This window comes from Delphinus delphis, chromosome 20 (genome assembly GCF_949987515.2).
Source record: "Delphinus delphis chromosome 20, mDelDel1.2, whole genome shotgun sequence".
In the NCBI taxonomy this organism is placed as follows: domain Eukaryota; kingdom Metazoa; phylum Chordata; class Mammalia; order Artiodactyla; family Delphinidae; genus Delphinus; species Delphinus delphis.
The window spans coordinates 5,250,249-5,270,289 of record NC_082702.1 but is presented as its reverse complement, the minus strand read 5'-3'; the positions used below and the strand labels follow the sequence as shown (position 1 = coordinate 5,270,289).

The window sequence follows — 20,041 nt, the reverse complement described above, 5'->3', positions numbered from 1 at the left end:
TCAGTAATGATTACTCTTTTTCTTTAATTTTTTTTAAAATTTTTAAATTAAAAACATTTTTACTAACCATTGCTTTAAAAAGAGCAATACATTTTTAAAAACTGATATAAATTACATTGTTCTTTTGTTACTGAGTATAAGCCCCTACTGCTCGCCACATGACAGGCCAACGATCAACAGACGAGTCGTTGGGACAAGGAGTAACGACTTTATTCAGAAAGACAGCAAACCAAGAAGATGGTGGGCTCATGCCCCCAAAGAACCATCTTGCCTGAGTTAGAATTCAGGCTCCTTTTATACTAAAAGGGGAGGCAGTAAAGTCAAACACTTCCTGGTTTCCATCAGCCTCCAGAGGGGGATGTGTCAATTTCTTCCTCCCTGCAGTCATTCACAGGTGGGCCTGGTCAGGAGGTTTCCTTTGAGCTAAACAAAGGTATTTTACCTTAAGGCTCATGACCTGGGAGGCTGGGTTCCCAGAGATGGGCCATTATGTATAATTTAAGCTTCTAGGCAACATCCCTTCAGTGATGAACTTGTAATAGAATACAAAGTGTTCTTCCCTATTACAATTCCCCACTGTCAATTTCCATCCCACAATCTTGTGGGAAAAGGAATGAAGACACTTCTGCTGAACAGAGGTGAGGAATATTCCTTAGAATCTTTAGTTAGTCCTTTTTATCTACAACTATTTAAACCTGAGGAAACCTCTTAGCAGTTTCTTGTCTAATTCGTAACTGAACTTGGGGTTTTGGTTCCAGTTCAATACATATACTAAATTCCGGTGCTATTTCTTTGGACACAATTAAACAAATTGGTTGCCCCTTCTCCAATGGGCAATGGAGATGGAATTCCCATCTACTTCGGTTGGATGGGCAGACCTGTTGGAGGTCTACTCATGAATAAATAGAGCCCAAAGTTTTAATGTGATTGGCCACCGCTAGGTCTTTAGCATTTATAGATTCTCCTGTCTGGGAACACACCTGCAAGGCCTGCCATACAGTATTCTAAAAAGGCTTAATTTAAGCCTGCTTCTGGGAGCCACTGATCCATAGCAGAGCAACTGGCAAGGCCTCATCCCAAATTCAGTGTCTCTTGACATGTTTTAGCGATGTTCCTTTTTAATGTATGATTCATTTTCTCGGTTTTTCCTGTTGATTATGGTCTCCAGGATGAATGCAGTTTTAATGCCTTCTTCCAAATCCGGGGATAATATCCCTTAGAAGGGCTTTAACCACTTCAGAGATTTTCTGTCCGTGGGATATGCTTCCACCCATCCTGAAAAAGTGTCCACACAAACACTAGCAGGTTATCTGAAATTTCTTGCAGTTCAAGGCATTTGAGGACAGTCTGTTTTTCAGTCCTGGGTTGGGCAGTTTCCTCTGTGTTGAGTCCCCATCTGTGGAGGTCTGACAGCAGTCTTTGGGTTATTTTTAAGACCTTGCGGGAAAGAGCTTTGTCTCCTTTCCAGGGATTTTCATGAGCCCCATCTGTAGGCTTAAATTAAAGCGTGTTCTGGTGGGACTTCGATGTCAAGCTATTCTGGTGGAAAAACTTCAGGGTGAGGTCTATCAGAAAGTTAATCAGGGCTTCCCTGGTGGCACAGTGGTTGAGAATCTGCCTGCCAATGCAGGGAACACAGGTTCGAGCCCTGGTCTGGGAAAATCCCACATGCCACAGAGCAACTAGGCCCGTGAGCCACAGCTACTGAGCCTGCGCATCTGGAACCTGTGCTCCGCAACGGGAGAGGCCCGCACACCGCGATGAAGAGTGGCCCCCACTTGCCGCGACTAGAGAAAGCCCTCGCACAGAAAGAAACGAAGACCCAACACAGCCATAAATAAATAAATATTTAATTTTATTTAAAAAAAAAAAAAGAAAGTTAATCAGCTCATTCCCCACTGTCAATTTCACCCCCAACTTCTGTGGGGAATTAGGTGCCTCAAGTCCAAGGGAGCCCCTGGGCCTCTTCATTCAGTGTTCCTCTCTTTCTACCATGAGAGGTTCTTGTCTTTTATCGTTCTTCTTCTGTTTTAGCCGAGGGCAACCTTCTCCAATGTTCCCCCTCCTTCCAGTAAGCACATTGTTCCTTCCCCAGTGGGCACTCACCTCTCTTCAGGTTACTCGCCTTCCGGGAATCCAATGCCACTGTCAAAAGAGTGGCGTGTCGTTTTGCATCTTCATTTTTCTGTTGTTCCCTGTTGAACACTTTAAAAGCAACATCTACCAACTGAGGAGGGTTCACTCCAAATGTACCATCTAATTTTTCCAACTTTCTCCTGATATCGGAGGCACTTTGCCCCAAAAGGTCAAATGTACTATTCTAATATTTTCAGGGGCCTCAGGATCTGCATTAGTATGACGTCTGTAGGCCTGAGGTCTTCATTTGTTTTGCTGAATGTTGCTCAAACTCTTTTGCTTTGGTTTCCCTTTTCAAGGCCCTGCCAAGGTGCACTAATGAGTGGTGCTCTAATAAGGGCCTTCTTCCCTGACTGGGGTCCCAATTCGGTTCAGCTGTGGGTGCTTCCAAGTGGGCTTCAGGTGTAGGGGATCCTCCCTATAAGGAGGACTGCAATCTTTCCAATTAAACAAGCCTGAGAAACCCAGCCGGCTATTCATTTGCATTTACGCCCCCTATGAGATAACGGCGTAAGGGGAACTGCCCGTCCCGGAAATGGCTCCTGGCCCAAATTGGGTGCCCTGTCGGGTCTTAGATGGCAATACCAGACCAAGTCCCTGTACCCCTGAAACTAACACAGGATTTTCTATCTGACCCCTATAAGGAGGGGCTGTCCTGGGCCTCAGTGTAAGGAATACAGGCTGGATAGGAATGGAAAGTGGTGGAAGGGGTGTATATAGTGGCATAATTGTCAGAGCAGCTGGGACAGCTAGCTCAGCCAGAGGAGTTAAGGTTTGGAGCAACATATGCTCACGCTCATTCCCTACTTTTTTGTATTTTCCCTGATAATACTACCAATCCTTGTGCATAAAGGATTTCATCATTCTTCCCTGCTTTTTCACAAAATACCTACAGAGTCATTCAACAGCCACTGTAAAACTATAGATAATAATTGATCATATAACCATTAAAAGGGCGAATTTCTTTTTAAGAGGGTATTAAATCATTTGTTGATTACACATGCTAATGGATGACACACAAGCTTCACTCCCATCTATAACTTTATCTGGTACCATAATTCAATTTAGATATATTGCACAGGATGTGCCAACAATCATATTAATAACCAAAAAACTCCATGACTTTGCTTGGGTGACCCTTTTAACGGTGAACTCTAGGTCACGACACAGTAACAGTCAGTTCATAGCTTCTCCACCAAAGCAGGTTGTAAATAAACTTTGAATGGAACCTGGCATCACCCTGAAGGAATTCTAACGTCACACTGTTGGGGTAGTTTACCAATATGGCTTCAGAGTAGACTAACTACACAGCACATTTAAAAAAAAAAAAACACATTTATTCAGCGTCATGATCAGACTATTACATTTAGCAATCAACAGCATGGGTGCAAAAAAAAAAAAATCTACATTAAAACCCTTTATTGGAATGCTTTACACTTTCCACAGAACAAAAACTAAAGTAACCTGTTAGGGCTTCCCTGGTGGCGCAGTGGTTGAGAGTCCGCCTGCCGATGCAGGAGACACGGGTTCGTGCCCCGGTCCGGGAAGATCCCACATGCCGTGGAGCGGCTGGACCGTGAGCCATGGCCGCTGAGCCTGCGCTTCTGGAGCCTGCGCGTCCGGAGCCTGTGCCCCGCAACGGGAGAGGCCACAACAGTGAGAGGCCCACGTACCGCAAAAAATAAATAAATAAAATAAAATAACCTGTTATACAATTAGCCACAAATACAGTCCTCGATTTTTTTTCCCCACACACATGAGTACTGTCTAAAACATGTCTTCTTTGTAGCAGTTAGGCCCTGCCACCACTGTGCTTGGCTGAGTTCACAAATCTTTTGTAACCTGGAGTTTCCCCGTCACTTCTCTGTCTCTCCTCTCCTGCTAAGCTTTGTTTCCCGGGAGTAGTTAAAACCTTCTGCCCCCACCACAGCTCCTGCTGCGGCTGGAACCGCCACAGCCACCTTGGTTTTGTGGTTTGGCAAAGTATTGGTCTCCACCACCACAGGGGCCAGCACTTCCGCCTCCAAAGTTTCCTCCTTTCATGGGTCCAAAATTTGCAGATTGTTTGTTGTAACTGCCAGAATCATTGTAGCTTCCACCACCTCCAAAATGGCTTCCATCATTACCGAACCCATTATAGCCATCCCCCCGCCACCATATCCCCCGCCACCGCGGCTGCCACCAAAGGCACCTCGGCCACTGAAGTCTCCTCCACGACCAAACCTGTCATTCGCACCAAAACCCCCTCCACGACCACCACCAAAGTTTCCAGAACCACTTCGACCTCTTTGGCTGGATGGGGAACTAGCCATCTCTTGCTTAGATAGGGCTTTCCTTACTTCACAGTTGTGGCCATTCACCGGGTGGTATTTCTGACTGACAGTCTTGTCTACAGAGTCATGGTCATCAAAGGTTACGAAAGCAAAGCCTCTCTTTTTGCCACTACCTTGGTCAGTCATGATTTCAGTCACTTCAGTCTTCCCATACTGTTCAAAATAATCTCTTAGGTGATGTTCTTCAGCATCTTCTTTAATGCCACCAACAAAAATCTTTTTCACAGTTAAGTGGGCACCAGGTCTTTGAGAATCTTCTCTTGAGACGGCCCTTTTTGGTTCCACAACTCTTCCATCCACCTTGTGTGGCCTTGCATTCATGACTGCATCCACCTCCTCCACAGTGGCGTATGTGACAACCCCGAAGCCTCTGCAGTGCTTGGTGTTTGGATCCCTCGTGGCCACACAATGTGTGAGCATTCCCCGCTGCTCAGAATGGCTCCTCAGACACTCATCAGTTGTTTCAAAGCTCAAACCTCCGATAAAGAACTTCTGCAGGGCTTCCCTGGTGGCACAGTGGTTGAGAGTCCGCCTGCCGATGCAGGGGACACGGGTTCGTGCCCCAGTCCGGGAAGATCCCACATGCCGCGGAGCGGCTGGGCCCGTGAGCCATGGCCGCTGAGCCGGCGCGTCCGGAGCCTGTGCTGCGCAACGGGAGAGGCCACAACAGTGAGAGGCCCGCGTACCGCAAAAAAAAAAAAAAAAAAAAAAAAAAAGTCAGACCAATGAACAGTTTTTCTTTTACACCCAGAGGTCAACAAGGTAGGAAAGCCCCCATATGGAAGAGTGGATGATTAGGTGGCCTGAGGCTACATTCTCAGGGGATGTTTTACACTAAAGTCTCCTACTTGGAGGAGATGTTCAGGCAGTGCTGTTGTTCTGAATTACAATGCTCAAAAGCGGTCTAAAATAGTGACCTTGGGAGGGGAGAAAAGCATACTAAATTTTGATTAAATCATGGTAACGGGGCTTCCCTGGTGGCACAGTGGTTGAGAGTCCGCCTATCAATGCAGGGGACACGGGTTCGTGCCCCGGTCCGGGAGGATCCCACATGCCGCGGAGCGGCTGGGCCATGGCACGTCTGGGGCCTGTGCTCCACAGCCAGAGAGGCCGCAGCAGTGAGAGGCCCGCGTAACATTAAAAAAAAAAAAAAAAAAAAATCATGGTAACGGTCATTGTACCCAGTGATCACTGAGGACAACTGAGGATGACACTGAGGCTGGGAATTTGGAGTATTCCTATCTGGCTGGTTCCTAAGGAAACAAGGGAGCTATCTCGAGTCATACTAAAATTGACAGGGAGGTGTAGTTCTTAGCTAAGTAAGCTGTTTCCTTTAGCACAAAAGAAGAAAAGGAGCTCTTTAACCTTTGATATTTTCAAGTTACAGAGTTTAAGTAAAGTCTAACATTTTCACTCCGTAATATGACAGAAAGCGAAATTCAAAAAATAATAAATACATGTGTTATATTTGAATAAAGGAATATTAGAAAATTTAAACTAATACTGGTAATAACAAACTTGCCCAGGAACCTTAGCGTTTATGACTTTGGATGGCATTGAAGGACCCTTCATACTCATTGTGCCTGTGTTGTGACTCTCCCTGTCACATACAAGAGAAATCATTAAGTGCTGAAATATGTTGCTCTAAATCACCAAGTCAGAAATCTATGAACCATAAACTGAACAAAATCCTAGAGGATATTTTCAGACCAAAATTTAGTCTTAACTGAGCTCATCCAGTTCCGAGGCTTCCTCATTCAGAGGAAGGCGGCACCATGAAATATGGCAATTTCAGTGAGATTATTTACAAATACTTGATCATGATAAACCAGTTGGAAGTTTTATAACTGAAAACACAAAGCCCTTTAAGGGTAGTTAGACAATGAACGTAATATATTTGCAATTGAATTAAAAACAAATGAATCTACTATACAAGTGTACTTATTTACAAAACAGAAATAAACTCAAAAACATAGAAAACAAACTTATCATTACCAAAGGGGAAAGTGGGGGAGGAATAAATTAGAGTTTGGGATTAACAGATATACAGCACTATATATCAAATAGACAAAAAACAAATACCTACTGTACAGCACAGGGAACTAAAATCAATATCCTGTAATATCCTATAATGGATTAGAATCCAAAACAGAATATATATATCTGAATCACTTTACTGTACATCTGAAACTAACACAACATGGTACATCAGCTATACTTCAATAGAAATAAATAAGTATGGAGGCTCCTTAAAAAACTACAAATAGAACTACCATACGACCCAGCAATCCCACTATTGGGCATATACCCTGAGGAAACCATAATTCAAAAAGAGTCATGTACCACAATGTTCACTGCAGCACTATTTACAATAGCCAGGACATGGAAGCAACCTAAGTGTCCATCGGCAGATGAATGGATAAAGAAGATGTGGCACATATATACAATGGAATATTAGCCATAAAAAGAAATGAAATTGAGTTATTTGTAGTGAGGTGGATGGACCTAGAGTCTGTCATACAGAGTGAAGTAAGTCAGAAGAGAAAAACAAATACCATATGCTAACACGTATATATGGAATCTAAAAAAAAAAAAAAATGGTTCTGAAGAACCTAGAGGCAGGACAGGAATAAAGATGCAGACGTAGAGAATGGGCTTGAGGACACAGGGAGGGGGAAGGGTAAGCTGGGACTAAGTGAGAGAGTAGCATGGACATATATACACTACCAAATGTAAAACAGATAGCTAGTGGGAAGCAGCCACATAGCACAGGGAGATCAGCTCGGTGCTTTGTGACCAGCTAGAGGGGTGGAATAGGGAGGGTGGGACGGACACACAAGAGGGAGGGGATATGGGGATATATGAATACATATAGCTGATTCACTTTGTTATACAGCAGAAACTAACACACCATTGTAAAGCGATTATACTCCAATAAAGATGTTAAAAATAAATAAATAAGAATAAATGCGGGACTTTCCTGGTGGTCCAGTGGGTAAGACTCTGAGCTCCCAATGCAGGGGGCCCAGGTTCCATCCCTGGTTGGGGAACTATATCCCGCATGCATGCCGCAACTAAGAAGTCCGCATGCCGTAACTAAAAGATCCTGCATGCCACAACGAAGATCCCGCGTGCCGCAACTAAGATATGGCGCAGCCTAAATAAATAAATAAATAGTTTTTTAAAAAGAGTAAATGCATGTTCTAATGGCAAGAGGCAATATATGAGAAGAAATAAGGGTAATAATTTAGGAAGTGAATCCAAGGGTTAAAGGTGGAGTAATTACTGGAGATAATGAGTTCTCACCTATAACCTTGACTTTGGGAGGTTAAGATGGGTATGGAAAAAGAAAAGGTCATTGAAAGTGACCAGTTAACTGTCTACAAGTTTTGCTATGGTAACAAATATTCCTGAATTCTCAATGGCTTACAACAAGAAACACTGATTGCTTCCTTATATTATATGAATCATTATTCACCTCTTGCTTCTTTCAATAATTTGATTCTGTCATTCTCGGTAAAATTTCAGTCTATCCAAGACCATTCTTGCAGTAGAGAGAAGACAGGGTTATATGAAGCAAATAAAAGCTTTGATTTCAGGTTGAAACATGCCACTCTACTCACACCAAACTGGCCCGGGAACTCAAAAGGCATAAATGGGCAAGGAAGTACAATCCTCTCAAAGGGAAGTAAGGGTTGCCTAAGTCAAGCAGCCAACCTTGTTATCAAAGGGCAGACATGTATAATCTCACAGGGTGATAATTAATAGGTAATTATTACAATATATGATACTGCAGCTTCTGTCACAAATAATTTGTCCCTCCCCTGTTCACAATAAATAAAACTACTAATTTCAAATGAAATAGGGAATATTACTACAGAACATGAATACATCAAAATGATATAAAGAAGCTTTGATAAAACTACACATTATACCTAACAACTCAATAGCACATTAAAACGATTATATACCATGGCTAATGGGAATGTATTTTTAAAATATAAGGATGGTTCAACATATGGAAATCGTTCAATGTAAAACAGCATGTTAACAGAATGAAAGAAAAAGACAACATGATCATCTCTACTGATGCAGAAAAAGCAGTTGACAAATGTCAACAGTCTTTTATGATAACAACACTCAATCAACTAAAAATAGACAAAACTTCCTCAACATTAAGGACGTATAGTAACAGCCCATGGCTAACATCATACTCAACAGATTTTCCTCTAAGATCAGGAACAAGACAAGGATATCTGCTCTCACTGTTTCTAAAAACAAATTACTAGAAAGCCTAGCAGGAACACATAGGCAGAAAAAAATAAGTAAATAAACGGTATCCAAATAGAAAAAGGAAGCAAAATTATCTCTGCTGACAAACAACATGTTCTAGTATGTAGAAAACCCTGAAGGTTCTGCAAAATAAACCTGCTAGAAATAATGAAGGAAGTCAGAAAAATTATGAGATAAAATCAACAAATAAAATCAACTGTGTTTCTATAAATTAAAAATGAACAATCAAGAAGGAAATTCGGGGGGGGGTTCCCTGGTTCCCTGGTGGTCGAGTAGTTAGGATTTGGCGCTTTCACTGCTGTGGTCCGGGTTCAATCCCTGATCGGGAAACTGAGATCCCTCAAGCAGTGCTGTGTGGCACAAAAAACAACAAAAAACACTCCTTAAAAAAAAACAAGGAAATTCAGAAACAACTCTATTAACCATAACATCAAAGAAATAAGTAAAATACTTGGAATAAGCTGACATTTAAAGGGAAAGATTTGTACACGGTAAACTAAAAACACAGCTGAAAAATATTAGAAAGGACACAATGCAAAGATATCCAAGTTCATTAACTGGTAGTCAATATTTTCTAGATGTAAATACTACCCAAAGCAATCAACAGAGTCAACCCAATCCCTAGTAAATCCCAATAGTGTCTCTTGAAGGAATAGATGAACACATCCTAAGAGTCACTGCCCTTGAGAAATGGTTTGTGATATTCCTCAAAATCAGGAAAAACCCTTTGGAAAGACTTATCAGCCAGGCTCTGTTGATACTTTCTGTCTCACATCCTAGAACATGCTGACCACTCCACTACATAGCTTGAAATGGTGATTTTGTATGCTGCAGGAAAATATTACAACATATGACGGAAACTGTTCTACATCAAAAATTTCTGTTACCCAGCAAACCCACACGACGGAGAGTCCACCTGAAGTTGTGCATTAACTAAGGGTGGCTCATCACAGCAGAGAAACTGGATAAAATTTCAGACCCTAGGACTAGGTATTTCAAAAACAAGTTTCAGAGGCAAAATCATGCCAACTTAGGAGAATATGAAATCAAGAAGAGTATACATTCCCCAGCTTGACAGAGCAGTACAAGAGCAAAACAAAATACAAGATTTGTAGGTCAGATATTATACGATGAAACCATGTGATCTACCCACAGGAGACAAACTAAAAGGCTGAAAGATGCATATTCATCCTTTGAGGGACTGCGGACTAGAAATAGGATCTCTCTGGGACTTACACTCTAACAATCTTTATACTCTATGGCTCTATGAGCTTGACATTTCTAGTTTCCATATATAACACCTTTCTTTTTTGTCACAATGTCATCATTTATGGCTGACATGTATTTTCTATATCCATTCATTTGCCAACAGGCATTTTAGTTCTTTCTACATCTTGGCTGTTTTGAATAATGCAATAATATTCATTGGAATACAAATATTAACCTCACTATAATGATGTGATTTCATTTGGATATGTAGCCAGACGTGGGTGTCATAGACTGTGTGCCTGTTCTATGTTTATTTTATTAAGGAAACTCCATACTGTCTTCAATAAAAGCCCTAACACTTACATTCCCACCAACAAAGCACAAGGGTTCCCTGTTCTGTGTATTGTGCGTGCGTGTATGTGTGTGTGTTCGTGTGTATTTTCACACAGGTAGGGAGAGGACAGTAGAGGAACCAGCACTGACCTGGCAGCCAGAAAGTAGCAGCTACAGCTTCCCAAGGATGAGCCTCTGGGCTGCAGATCACTGTGGTGCTACTTGCCCTCTGATTCTTGGAAAAATCTTTCACTACATCAGAGAACTTAATGGCCCCTCTCAAGTTGTGTCCACAGACACATCCCTAGCAGAATATCCCTAACGAAAACCTTTTGCCATTCAAAGCTTAGTACTCATAATTTTCCTTCTGGACTCAAATGAACTTACAAACTCTCATGGGGTCCAACACAGTCTCCGTACACTCTGAATCAACTCATCCTACTATAAAATACGAGAAAACATTCTACTTCAATAAATCACGCCTGAGGGAAAACTACATATATCTTCCTTCACCATGACCACAGACCAAACACTGTCATCTCCAAAAAACTATATATAAAAGAAAGATGTTTCCAATGGTGCACATGCCCCAGTGATAACCCCAAATCTCCCACGGAAACACTCCAAATTCTCTTCTGTATCTTTCACAGTGCATCTAAAACTTTCTTCATTTGGGACCCAAAATCCTAAAAAATACCAAAGATGACTCACAACACGATCACTGAAATTTTCCCTGTATTACTCTAACAATCGCACAATGACTCTACACCATCCAAAAGACCCAAGAGAAGTCACCTGTGGCGTGGAGGCTGTAGGGCACCCTCTAGATGGATAGACTGAGGACAAGGCACCCATCCTCATGCACCCAAAGATCCCTGTGGGCTCAGCTCAGGCCATACTTCTCACAACACTGGAGAAAAATGTTTTTCTCTGCCTAAATCCACTGCCTTCATTCGTCCCCAGGTATAACCATGAAATATCCAAATAAACCAATGCATGGAAACCTCAGTCTCAGCAGCTATGTCCCAGGGAACCTGAGCTAAGACACTACGGCACCTCAAACCATGCAATGCACCCGCAACTACCCATAAACCCAATACCAGGTGCTCCAGCCAGAACTGACACATCCCTTGCCACAAACCCCTTGAGACCAAAGCGACAGCTGAACACACCATGCATGGGGCTCGTCTTGATGCTTGCCCTTGCGGCCATATCCAGCCTATAGAACCCTACAGGGCCCCCTTCAATTTCCCCATTTTTCCACCTCTCCTCATGCAAACACGGGCAAAGAGGGCTGAAAGGCACAAGTATCTGTCTGCAAAGGCATCGCAACAGGAATATTCACAAGAAACCATCCAAAGGACGCTGGGCGTTCACTATGAAGGTCAAGAAGTTGACCCTCCTGGGAAAATTTACCAGCAACTGGGGACGTTATGGACTTCAGTTACAAAGCCATCGGAATTCAGTGAGGAAGTCTCAAAGAGAGAGGGTCCCCAGGTCTCTTGTCTCCTGTTCTTCCAACTCACAGGTAATTAAAAGATTAATTAGGGCTTCCCTGGTGGCGCAGTGGTTGGGAGTCCGCGAGCTCTTTGACAGGGACTTCCTTCATTCCCCTTAGGTTCTGGATTTATGCCCCCCACTTAGCACAGTGAAATCACTATTCTGGACTCTGAGCACATGAAATGCTTGAAGGCAAAGCTCCTATCCAAGGTGGCGACTGGTCACTGGATGTGCAGAGACTGGAATACCTGGGGGCTACAGGGGAGCAGTGACACAGGAGACTAAACACAGGGACACCTCAGGACACTGCATGAGGACATCAGATTTGTAGGGCTTTTTACAGCTCCCTACATCTTTTTGCTTTTGAGTAATTAAGTAGCCACATGGGGTAAGGATCAATTAAAGTCGAAATGTCCAGAACAAATATGGGAACCACCCTCATCACCTACCCTGTTCACCTGGTCTCTCCTTAGGGGAGATTACTCAGCCCATCCCACAGTCCTAGCTTCTAAACACATCCCCAGAGTGAGACGTTGCAGCCATCCTCAGAAGAAGAGGAAAACGTGTGCTCTTCAGTGACGTGAAAATGGGAAAGACTCCAAATAATCAACGGAGAAGGGCATTTCTCGTGAGGGTGATTGATGTAGGGACAATAAAACCATTAGTGTGACAAGAGATTGTCAGGAGGGGCTGGGGAGACCTCCCTGAGCCTAGACCTGAAGGAGGACAGAGGGCCTGACCCATGGTGACTTAAAGGGAGAAGGTAAGAAAGGAACTAAGATCTGAGACAGAAAAGGTTTTGGTGTTTGGGAACAAAGAAAAGGTGAATGTGACCGGGGCAGAGTGAACCATGAGAAAAGGTTAAGCTCCCAGGATGAGGCTGGAGACCCCGGCAGGGTCCTGAGGATGACACAGGGCTGTGTACCCACAGTGAGGAGTCAGGATTTTGTCCAGCGGACAAACGGTAGCCAGTGGAGGTCTGAGTGTAAGAACTGAGAATTAAAATTAGGGGCTTCCCTGGTGGCGCAGTGATTAAGAATCCGCCTGACAATGCAGGGGACACGGGTTCGAGCCCTGGTCCGGGAAGATCCCACATGCTGCCGAGCAACTAAGCCCGTGCGCCACAACTACTGAGCCCGCATGGCACAACTACTGAAGCCCATGTGCCTAGAGCCCATGCTCCACAACAAGAGAAGCCACCGCAATGAGAAGTCTGTGTGCACTGCAACTAAGAGTAGCCCCCGCTCACCACAACTAGAGAAAGCCCGCGAGCAGCAACAAAGACCCAACGCAGCCAAAAATAAATAAATAATGAAGTTATCTTCTGATACAAATAATTACTAAATGCACAAATCTTATAAACAGTTTTGCAATTGTCAGCCTCATCTGTAAACCTAAGTAAACAAATTTTATATTTACTATATTCCAAAGCCACAAATCAGCATATCACAACTTAATCGTCCATATCGAGACAATTCACCATCCATCTGGATCCAGTTTCCCCAACACTACCTGCACTACTGTGCGTTTCCATTTCATTCTCTTTATCTTTCTCCCTTTTTCTATTTTGTCTCTGTTTTTCTTCCCCTCCACTCTGCTGGTGTTCTTGTTGCGGATCAGGATTTTTGGGCTCCTTTATCAATAGAAATTGCTAAGAGTCCAGACAAGAAATTCAGGCAAGGCTTTATTGGGACTCATGCAGCAACAAGTAACAGGATCCCTTGCTCGCTCCCAGGGTCAGGGGGCAAGTTTGTCCCTTATATGGAGTGAGGTAGGGGTGGGTCCAGGGGTCAGGCTGGAGCGGTGTGCAGGGTGCATGCACAGTATCCTGTTTTTGCACCCAACACCTCAGAAGTGGCAAATGGGTTTTTAGTTTCTTTATATATTGTTTATAATTTGCCCCAACTGTTCATGCACACAGTTATTTTTAGTTCCTTCTATTTTCTTTGTATTCTGTTGCTCCAGATGTTTGTCCAGGTGTAAGCACTGCAGCAAAGGTTGCCAGGTCCCAGATCCCAAACTGTCTCATTCTTGCCCTCCTATATCGACCCTCACATGTGTCCAGTCCACTCTGCAACTTGTTTCCCCTCTTATGGCTCTTTCCCAAAACCTTTCTGATTACCCTAAATCTCTGGATATTCGTGCCTCTTTCTTCCCCCCATCTCTGCTCCCTCTCTGCCCTTGGGTTACACTCTTTCTATCCCTGTTATGCTCCCTTTGTCCCCACTCTCTAGCACCTCCAGGTGGCTATACTTCTTTCCTGCTCGTTTTCTTCCTCTGCTCCTGAAATCTTTGTTTCTTCTATCTCTCCAGGCACCATGTTGCTCTGAAGGCCAAGGTTCCAACTCTTTTGTCTTCCGCCGCCACGCTGTGTGTTGCCTCTCCACTGTTATTCCCCTCCTGCCAATGATCCTAGGTCCCTCCCACTATGTTGCTCTCCAATCCCGCAGATCCTATTTTAATTACTTCTATATTTTATCACAGTGCAAGACTTTCAACGCTAAATTTATTTTATGTTACTATTCCTCTTCAAGATCCTCAGCCATGGTTCACGTTCCCTTCGATTCGCCCTCATTCTTTTTTTTCTTTTTTTTTTTTTTGCGGTACGCGGGCCTCTCACCGCTGCGGCCTCTCCCGCTGCGGAGCACAGGCTCCGGACGCGCAGGCCCAGCGGCCATGGCTCACGGGCCATGGCTCCCGGACCGGGGCACGAACCTGCGCTCCCTGCATCGGCAGGTAGACTCTCAACCACTGCGCCACCAGGGAAGCCCCGCCCTCATTCTTTTCTCCTCAGTTTTTCTCCTTGTCTCTCAGTCACTGTGTCTCTGCTTCTCCTGATCCCCCTGCCCCACATATTTAGACGGATGGAGAATAAACAAGATGCCCAGCTACTGGAAGAGACCATTTGGAATTTGGGACGGAAGAACACTGGGTGTCACACGTCTGGCCCAGGTCACCCCCCCCATGCGGGCTGAGGGGAAGGGCTGACTACGAAAGGGAGGCCGGGGGAGCACAAGGACCGGCCTGAGGAGACGCGAGGACAGAGGGGCTGGGAGGGAGCGAGGGGGTCTCAGGAGAGGAGCGGGCTCTCCAGAATCCCAGGGCCAGGGAGAGGACACGGCCTCGCCGGCAGCGGGAGAGAGCGAAGCTGCGGGCGCGCGAATCCACCTCGCAGAAGGGGACTTTACAAGGCGCAGGCGGAGGTAATGAAGGATTTTAAGCAGGAAAATGTCGCAAAAGGCTGTGTCTCGGTGGACCGAAGACCGAGAGTGCGAGGCTAGGGGGCGCGAATCCCCCTCGCGGAAGAGGACTTCTCAGTGCGGGGGGCGGGGGTACTGAAGGGTTTTATGAAGGAAAACGACGCGAAACGCGGTGTCTACATGGAAGGCAGAAAAGCCACGAGAACAGGCAACCTCGCACCGATTTCAACCGAAGTGAACAGATACCCAACCTGTAACAGCGTCTGGATTTACTCGGCCGGAGGGCCAGGCGCTGGGGTGTAAGGTTAATAGTCACTCCCAAGACCCTGAAGGCAGAATACGGGGAACAGCGCAGCACATACTTACAGCAAAGTAGAAATACTTCGTAGCGAGACCTCCAACACGTGTACCCCGTTTCCGGTTCAGGAGGAAAGTGCGTCCGAAGGGACCAGGCGGGACTTCCGCGGGCGGGCTCTGGGCGGGCCGCTACTGGCTAGGGGCGGGGCGAGAGCCCAGCTCTGCGCAGAGAGCGGGGGGAAGGGTCTGGGGTGGCGGGGCGAGTGAGAGCGCCGTGCTTCCCCTTTTCTTGTAACTGCTGATTTTAAGTGACTTTCTGGAACACTTTTAAGGTAAAAGCTTACAGATGTGTGGGCCACTGATGTGGGAAACTGAGATGTTTCTCTCCCAACAAGTTAAAAGTGGTTTCAATAAACAGCTGTTTTTGCCAGCAGGTTGCTCGCATGTCCCGCTCCTGAGACTCCAGCAATTCAGTGGTCGGGAACTTGGGCCTCCAAGTGGTAGCTGTGGCGCAGTAGTTTGATCTGGGAACATTTCCTGAAGTTGAATTAGTTTTAGGAAACAAGAGCTGGAATTCTCTCTTTATTACAAACCAGAATGAGAAATACAAAACCCTCCCTGGGGAGAATGGGCCATTTCACACTGACACCCTACAGAAGAGCTTTTCCTTTCTATTCCTAATTCAGCCAGGACAACAAACCCAACACTCTGCTCAGTTCCACAGACTCGGGCAAAACTTGGGGTTTGAGGCTGGAGGACTAAGGCATATGATAATTTCCGTACCTAACCATTGTTTTAAAAAGAGTTTTTAAAAGGGTTTAAAATTTTAATTGTTATAAATTGCATTGTTCTTTCTTTTTTGCTAGTGTTTTATTTGCCTTTTAAAACCACATTTTATCCCCAGTTTTGAGAGGTACGTGACATACATCACTGTATGATTTTAAGGGGTACAGCATCATGTTCTGACTTACATATATTGAAATAATTACCGCAATGTTTAGTAAGCATCCATCATCTCATATAGATACCATGAAAATAGGGAGCAACAGAAAAAATATTTTGCTTTCTATGAGAACTACATTATCCTTTGAGACACTTGCTCTATTCCACACTTGTGAAAATTATGTTTAACTATATACTAGAAAAACTTGTTTATGAAATTATACTTATGTACATAAAAACTAAGCAATGTAATCTCAGATGACTCTATGTTCATCATGAAGATAATTAGAACGTTTTACTTTGTATTTTTTGCAAGATGCAGTATAGTTTAGCTCGTCTCTTTGTTTATATTTTTGAAAGTTCTGACAAGTGTGGATAACAGAGGCTGTGAAATATTCTTCAGAAGACACTAGAATTTATTTCCATGTAAATAATAATTACGTTGCAACATTTCTAAGGGCATTTAATAGGGAGGTATATTCTTATATGAACCCTAGAGAAAGTAAAACTAGATTATCAAATATGCAGTAAGTTCATTTCAACCCTCGATATTTTGATAACAATATCTTAGATAACATCTGCTACAGAGTGCGTTTTATCACATCCCTAACATATGAAACATTTCATCCATAGAGACACTAGAATCCATTCAAATATGATGAATTTTAGATAGGGAAATTAACATTTTAAGTATTTCCAGGTACAATGATCAGAACGTCCTGGTGTATCACACATACGAATACAAGAAAATGTATCACATTTTTATTATTTTTTTTTATTTTATTTTTTTTTCTGTACGTGGGCCTCTCATTGTTGTGGCCTATCCCGTTGCGGAGCACAGGCTCCGGACGCGCAGGCTCAGCGGCCATGGCTCACGGGCCCAGCCGCTCCGCGGCATGTGGGATCTTCCCAGACCAGGGCACGAACCCGTGTCCCCTGCATCGGCAGGCGGACTCTCAACCACTGCGCCACCTGGGAAGCCCTCAACTACACTTTTTTTGAACACGGACAACAATATGTCTCCCACAAGAAATGCACTCCAAAACTTTACACAGTAAAAAAAGCATAAAAAAATACACCATTTCAACACCATTCAAAATAGTGGCTAACATAATACAAAGTAAATTAAAGAGTAAATAATGTGTCAAGAATAAGGAAATCTATTTTATAATCATAAAGACAGAAATTCATCAGAATTACATGGCATTTCATTATAGCCACAAAAATATTCTGGAGAAAAGTTTGGAGACAACAACACAAGGATAAATAATCTACTTATAAGTTTTTCGAAGCCATCATGGATAGAAATTGTTAGATTCTCTAAAGCCCAAGAACCTACGGATGCACTGTTACCTTCTGGTATAAAGTACCTAGATGGAAGAAAACTGTGGTGGTGAAAGGAACATGATTCATTAGGATCATAAAAAATAATTAAATTTTATTAATTAAAACAAGAGACCTATGATACATTCTGAATAAAACAGTAGCAAAAGGCAATGACAGCAGTTAAATGTCAAATATACACATAGAATTCTGGGGCTTTATTTTTTTATACACTTATTTATTTTATTTATTTATCTTTGGCTGTGCTGGGTCTTCATTGCTGCATGCAGGCTTTCTCTAGTTGCAGCGAGTGGGGGCCACTCCTCGTTGCGGTGCGCAGGCTTCTCATTGTGGTGGCTTCTCTTGTTGCAGAGCATGGGCTCTAGGCATGTGAGCTTCAGTAGTTGTAGCACGTGGCCTCAGTAGTTGTGGCTCCCGGGCTCTAGAGCACAGGCTCAGCAGTTGTGGCACATGGGCTGCAGTTGCTCCGCGGCATGTGAGATCTTCCCAGTCCAGGGCTCGAACCCGTGTCCCCTGCATTGGCAGGTGGAGTCTTAACCACTGTGCCACCAGGGAAGCCCTAGAATTCTGGGACTTTTGATTAAATTTTCCTCTTGTGATAACTGCTCTCCCTTTAATTTCGAAGAATAAGACTAGTTTTTCATTAATCATAGATCTATACAACAGCTATTACCATGCAATGGAGGAAGTGACCAAATTTTCCCATGCATTCTGCCTACCACATAATCAGTCCCTGTTAACCTGTCACTCTCCTCCCATGAAAAGCCCATTCCCTTAACGTCCTGCCTGACCTATTCATGGTCAGTTAGTAAAGCATTCTGTCCTATAACCCACTATGACCTATCTACAAAAAGACACATGAGGCTTCCGTGGTGGCACAGTGGTTAAGAATCTGCCTGCCAATGCAGGGGACACGGGTTCGAGCCCTGGTCTGGGAAGATCCCACATGCTGCAGAGCAACTAAGCCCGTGAGCCACAACTACTGAGCCTGAGCGTCTGGAGCCTGTGCTCCGCAACGGGAGAGGCCGCGACAGTGAGAGGCCCCCGCTCGCCGCAACTGGAGAAAGCCCTCGCACAGAAACGAAGACCCAACACAGCCAAAAATTAATTAATTTTTTAAAAAGACACATGAATTAACATGATAAATCATGTCACAGTTTTACATTATTTTTTGTCCCCCCTTGTTGATAATTCAAACAATATTGCATTTGATAATTCAAGGTCCTTGTTTTCTCAGGAAACATGGATGTGACTGACCCACACCTAATCAAATTGGACCCCTCATTTTATAGATTCCTTCCCAGAGACTATCATGAAAGACCTGTAAGGCAGGCATAAGGTCAAGACTTCAAACTTCAGGTTGAAAGGTTATAAATATAATGTAGTCTTTTCAAAAGAACTCCAATAATTACGTATTTATACAGAGAAGATACCGGCATACTTCTACATATGTCCTTCTTCTGGTACTACAAACATCATGTCATACTTTTTAACGTATTGTCACTTGCAATGATTCTGCAGCATACAGTATCTCACATTAACCTTGGACAAATAAGACATTTATTCCTAGTATGGATTCTCTGATATGTTATCTGTTGTAAGAATCGCTCAAAAAATGTACCTAATTCAAAAAATTTACTTAATGTAAATTAAGTAAATTAAAATTTACTTAATGTAAATTAAAATCCTTACATTCGTAAGGATTCCCTCCCAATATGAATTCTTTGGTGGACCCTGAGGATGCACTGTTGGGTCAATTTCTTTCCATGTTCAGTAAATATCTATCGTTTCTGACCTGTATCAATGCTCACATTACAACAAAGGTGTGGATAGCTGATGAAAATTTTTACAACATTCATGACATTTGAAACGTTGCTCTTCAAAATACATTCTCTGTTTCAGAGCGTTGATCTTCAGGTACAAGCCTTAGCACACATACTGCTTTGTGTGCTTTCTCTCAAAGATATACATTGAGAAATCTAGTGCATTGTGAGGCCTGGATAAAGCCTCTGCTCATACATTTGAAGGGTTTCTTTTCAATGGACCGTCTGCAGTTAACTAATACTTGAAGTCAAGAAAAGGTTTCGTCACACTCATTTCATTTATAAGGTATCGCTCCAGTATGTCCCACCTTGTGATCTTTGGGTAAAAGCCTTGCCACACACATTACATTTGTGTCTTAACTACTGGATCGCTAGGGATGTCCCTAAAGTGTCAATTTTGAACGAAGACCTTTCCACATATATCACATTAATATTTCTCCTCTGTATTTATTACCTGATTTGTAGTACGGGTTGAGATCTCACGAAAGGCTTTCCAACACTCATTACCTTTTAGAGATTTTTCTGCATTATGAATTCTCAGATGAATTGCAAGGTCTGAATTTCAACTATAGACTTTGCCAAATTCATCACATTTATATTGAGTTGGCCAAAAAGTGCCTTCTGTTTTTAA

General features: G+C 43.4%; 1 pseudogene; it reads right to left on the bottom strand.

The window, feature by feature from the left end:
* Nucleotides 1-3,210: 3,210 nt before the first annotated feature.
* On the bottom strand, nucleotides 3,211-19,026 carry LOC132416993 (heterogeneous nuclear ribonucleoprotein A1-like; annotated as a pseudogene).
* Nucleotides 19,027-20,041: the final 1,015 nt, after the last annotated feature.